The 5,816-nt window shown below is 39.7% G+C and overlaps 1 pseudogene; it reads right to left on the reverse strand.

Moving 5' to 3' along the window:
• Positions 1–1,023: 1,023 nt before the first annotated feature.
• LOC147000647 (OX-2 membrane glycoprotein-like) lies at positions 1,024–4,949 on the reverse strand (annotated as a pseudogene).
• Between the last annotated feature and the right edge of the window lie 867 nt (positions 4,950–5,816).

Below are 5,816 nucleotides of genomic sequence, written 5' to 3' on the forward strand. Positions count from 1 at the left end.
CTGCTGGTCTAACTTGTGCTACTTCTATATGTCCAAGAATGCATATAGATGTATGTCTATCATCCTGCACAAAACTCAAGTCCATCCATGTGGATCAAAGATCTCAACCTAAAACCCAACACAGTAAATGTGATAGAAGAGAAAGTGGGGAATACTCTTGAATGCTCGGGCACAGAAGATCAATTCCTGAACATGGGCACAGAAGATCAATTCCTGAACATAACACTAATAGCTCAGGTACTAAGAATAAGAATCAGTAAGTGGAACCTCATAAAACTGAAAAGCTTCTATAAAGCAAAGAACGGTGACAAAAGGACAAAATGGCAGCCTATAGGATGAGAAAAGACCTTGACCAACCCCACATCCAACAGAGGTCTGATACTCAAAATATATAAATAACGCAGGAAACTAGACATCAGCAAACCAAATAACCCATTTTTTTTTTTAAATTTGGTATAGATGTGCCAAGAAGCAGTTAAAGGATTGTTTGACATCCTTAGCCATCATGAAATTGCAAATTAAAGGGACTCAGATTCCACCATACACCCATCAGAATGGCTAAGAACAAAAACACAAGTGATAGCTGATGGATGTGGAGCAAGAGGAGCACTCCTTTGTTGCTGGTGGGAGTGCAAACTTGTACAACTATGGCACTTCCTTAAAAGAATTGGGAATAGTTCTATCCCAATGCCCAGATATGCCACTTCTGAGCATATACCCAAACAATCTTCCACATACCACAAGACACTCAACTATGTTCATCGCAGATTTTTTTAAAAAGATTTATTATATATATGCACTGTAGATGTTTACAGATACACCAGAAGAGGGCATCAGATCCCTTGCCAGATGGTTGTGAGCCACCATGTGGGAATTTCTAAAATTGAACTCAGGACCTCTGGAAGAGCAATCAGTGCTCTTAATTGCTGAGCCATCTCTCCAGCTCCCCCCACCCCTGCCCCATTTTTTTCAGGTTTTTTTTTGTTTTGTAATAGCCAGAAACTGAAAACATTTCAAAGCCCCTCAACTAGAGAATGGATAAAGAAAATGTGGAACATTTACACAATGGTGTATTATTACTCGGCTATTAAAAACAGCGACATCATGAAACTTACAAGCAAATGGATGGAACTAGAAAAGATCTTTCAGAGGGAGGTAACCCAGACCCAGAAAGACAAACATGATATAACCCATGGACCCCCAAAAATCTACTTAACAATGAAGACTGAAGTGTACATGGAGCCACACAAATTTCACTGAGAATAAAAAATAGAATGAATAGACATCATGGGTGGATTGGGGAAGAGCACTGGATGAGGTTGGGTATGGGAACAGGATGACACTTGATTATTGAAAAAGAATCCAAAGTTGGGGAAGGATGGAGGAAGAGATTACTGGAAGAGACAAGTGGAATGGGGCGGCATCTCTGATACAAGTTAGAAACCTAGGGCAATGAATTTCCAAGGAATGTATGTGGGTGACTCCAGATAAGACTCTTTGAAATGGGAGTTATAGAGCCTGAACAGGCTATCTCTTGTAACCAGGCAAAACTTCCAGTAGAAGGATTTGGACAGGAACCCAACCACAAAACATTTGACCTACAATTTTTCTAGACTAAAAAATGTGCAGGGATAAAGACAGAGCAGATAATGAGGGAGGGGCCAATGAATGGCTTGTCTAGATTGAGATCCATGCCATGAGATGGAGCCCATCCCTGACACTGTTATACTTGCAGACAGGAGCCTAGCATAATCAAAGAAGCTTTCATACAGCAACTGATTTAAACAGATGTAGAGACCCACAGTCAAATATTAGTCAGAGATTGGGGAAGTCTATAGATGAGGGGGAAGAAGGATTGTAGTAGCCAAATGTATCTAGGACACCACAAGACAACTTTCAGAATTAATGAACCGCTGGGCGGTGGTGGCGCACGCCTTTAATCCCAGCACTCGGGAGGCAGAGGCAGGCGGATTTCTGAGTTCGAGGCCAGCCTGGTCTACAGAGTGAGTTCCAGGACAGCTAGGGCTATACAGAGAAACCCTGTCTCAAAAAACAAAACACAAAAACAAAAACAAAATTAATGAACCTTGAGTCACAGAGACTGAACTGCTAACCAGGGAGCATGTGTAGGACTGACATAGCACCTCAGTACATATGTAAAAGTTGTGTAGCTTGGTCTTTATGAAGGACACCTAACCGCTGAAGCAGGGACTGTCCTTGACTCTGTTGCCTGCCTTTATGACACTTTCTCCCTACTGAAATGCCTGTCTAACCTCAAGAGGAAAAGATGATCCTTGTCTTACTGCAACTTGATATGCCAAAGCTGATTAATATCCATGGGAGGCCATCCCTTTTATGAGTAGAGGGAAAAGGTGGTGTGCAGGGTGGGGGGACTGGGATGAGAGGAGGGAGGAGAAACTGGTTGGAATATAAAGTAAATAGAGAAATGTAAATAGATAGATAGATAGATAGATAGATAGATAGATAGATAGATAGATAAATTTGAAAATAAAATTAAATTCAGAATGAGGAAAAGCCAATGGCTGTCACCAAATTGATGAAAAGAACAAAAACTACCTAACATGGATTATGAATTAACATGTTATAGAAAGAAATTATATATATATGTACATACACACACATATATATGTATATATATATATATATATATACACACACAAACATTGTGTGTGTGTGTGTGTGACAAAAATGGCCATTGGCAGACTCAAATATAGGAAAACAAAAACAAAAAGTATGAATGACAATATACATGAAAGATTATCTGTTTTAAAAAAAGGTAGCATACTGGGTTAGGGTAGAAACTGTCAGCATTGTTTAATTTAATTTAGTATTTGTGTGTTTGTTTTCTTTTTTGGAGACAGGTTCTAACTGTATACGTTTTGCTGTCCTGGTGTACTCATTGCTTAGACCAGGCTGGCCCTGAACTCACAGAGATCCTTGTGCTTCTACCTCCTGAGTGCTACCCATCTTCCTTGTATGATTCCTTAACCATATGTGTACATTATGTTGGTTTCCTTCTTCAAAACTAATTGATTTATACAAATACTTGTAATGATGGATTCTTTTAAAAAAGATATGCATCTCTCCTCTCTCTCATGTGTGTATATGTGTGCACTTGTATCTGCATTTGTAAGTGAATGCTTGCAAACATGTGTGTGTATGTGTGTGCATGTCTCTGCTTCTGTATGTGTATAAGTAAGTGCATATTTGCCTGTATGCAAGTGTTTGTGTAAATTCATATGCCACGAAAGCCAGATATCAGCCAGACTTGTGGTTTTGTCATCATTATTTTATCTTAGAGACGTTCACTGAGAGCCGAGGGTCACTGATTGCTTGGCTGCCTAGGCTATGAGCCCCAGGGATTGGGCTGTCCTTGCCTCACCAGCACTGAGATCACAAGGAAACACACCTACAACTGGCTTTTCATGTGGGCATCAAACTTGAGTTCTGTGCTTTCATGACAAGCATTTTACAGACTAAGCTGTTTTTCCCACACCAGCTGCCTCCCTTTAACCTCACTGTCACTCTTACTTACCTCCTTGATAAACTGGCAGATGGACCAACTACCTTCTCTTCATATCTTACGGGGTGAGTCATGGACACAACCAAGTCCTGGAGACCCAAGATCCTCGCAGTTTTTAAAGAGATGTTGTAGATTTTAGTGACAGTCACTGTAGCATTGGCGTTCTGAGCAAAGTACTCTTGTGGTGCCTGCACTGTGACTTGGGAAGGGTAAACAGAGATTCCAGGGGCAGGCTTTCCCACAGCTGAACAATGAAGGCTATGAAGATCTTCAGAGCCAGGAACAGACTGGAGTTCAGTTACTAGTTCAGATACAGCTGAGGCAAAGAGAGGGAAGCAAAATTACTACAAAAGCAAGTCATATCAAATTCTCTGCTGTGAGAGGGTGGCATTTCCCCCGATTTCTATATGACACACAAAGGCTGAAAATGCATCCCAACCTGATACATCTTATAAAACTTCCAATATTTTTTCTCTGTTCACTAACTGCTGTTTCAACTTCCATGCATCTATAAATTATATTATACATATCTTCAGCACTTCACAGTTACAGAGGCATACTGAGGAACTCTAAGGTTCCCACTAGTACTGTGACACATTGCTTGTTTGAAGACTGGAGTTCCCTTAGTTTCTACCTCTCTCGGTTCTTGACTGCTGCCTCTTTCTTTGCTCATATCTTCACCTTGGCTTAATGACTACAATCTGATACTCTTCCTGCCCCCCACTCCCATTTAATTGAAACCAGTGCAGCATAATGTAAAGTGATTATGTGAGGTGAGAGAAGGTGCTGCCTGAGCACGCCATGTCCATTGGCCTCCATTATTTTTGTCCTCCCTAAGTTACTTGAATTCTTCATCAACAATTCTTCTCCTTCTCCTTTTCTCCTCCTTCTCCTCCTCCTTCTTCTTCTTTCTCCTCCTCCTTCTCCTCCCCTTCTTCTTCTTCTTCTTCTTCTTCTTCTTCTTCTTCTTCTTCTTCTTCTTCTTCTTCTTCTTCTTCTTCTTCTTCAGTATTTTACTATCTTTCTTTCTCTGTACAATGGCCTTAAAAACTATAACTCTACAATGTCTACGGCTCCATTATGAGACCCGTGAGGAAGGGGTTATATTCTTAAAATGTTAAGGCAGGTTTGTTTTCCACAGTTGCCTGTGGATAAGTGACACTTGTAGCAGACACTTGTAGTAGGCTTCATCTTCAAAAGTCACTCCTTGGATAGTCATGAAGAAGGTGCTGCGTTCCAGAGTCTTACACTGTAGCCTGTTTACATATGGTGGGAGAATCTTTTCTCCATATGTATGGCTGTAAGTGCCAATATTGTGAGGCAAAGAGCCTTGGATTTTCTGCCAGGTGATTTGCAAAACATTTGCCAGACTTGTGAAGTTGCAGAAGAGGGTCACGTTTCCTCCCAGGACAGTTAGTTTCTCTCTCTCTCTCTCTCTCTCTCTCTCTCTCTCTCTCTCTCTCTCTCTCTCTCTCTCTCTCTTAATTAATTACTTTATTTATTACATTCAAAATGTTGTCCCTCAACCAGGACAGCCATTTCTTAATTGTTATGCTTTTATCATCTGTGATGACGCTGAGAATGAGATCCATTGTTATGAGATATATAGATGTATAGTCACATAGTTCTGTGGAGTATTCTAATAACACTTGTCTCTCTGCCTTATGATTACCATTTCAGTTGCTTCTTAAGCTCAGTAAAAAAGCCAGATAATCAAATTAAAAATAGGGTATAGAGCTAAACAGAGAATTTTCAATAGAGGAATCTCAAATGGCTAAGAAGCATAAAGAAGTGTTCAACATCCTTAGTCATCAGAAAAATGCAAATCAAAATGACTCTGAGATTCCATCTTACATCGCTATCAAAATGGCAAACATCAAAAATTCAATTGATAGCATATTCTGGCAAGGTTATGTAGCAAGGGGAACTCTCATCTATTGCTGATGGATGTGCAAACTTGTACAACCACTTTGGAAAACAATTCTGTGCTTTCTCAGAAAACTGGAAATAGTTCTACCTTAATACCAATCTATACCACTCCTGCTGCACCCAAAAGATGTGCTATCATAACACAAGGACACTTGCTCAACTATGTTCTTAGATGCTTTATGTGTTATAGCTAGAAATTTGACACCTAGAGATATAGTAAATTCCTCTAAAAATTGATTAAATTGATCAATAGATTAAAAAAGAAATTAATAAATCTCAAGTGGCCATCTATTTTTTTTTAAGATAACAATAGATAAAATAAACCCATACTATGGGGAAATAG

Source organism: Mus caroli, unplaced genomic scaffold (assembly GCF_978045245.1).
Source record: "Mus caroli unplaced genomic scaffold, Mus_caroli_1 scaffold_17, whole genome shotgun sequence".
In the NCBI taxonomy this organism is placed as follows: domain Eukaryota; kingdom Metazoa; phylum Chordata; class Mammalia; order Rodentia; family Muridae; genus Mus; species Mus caroli.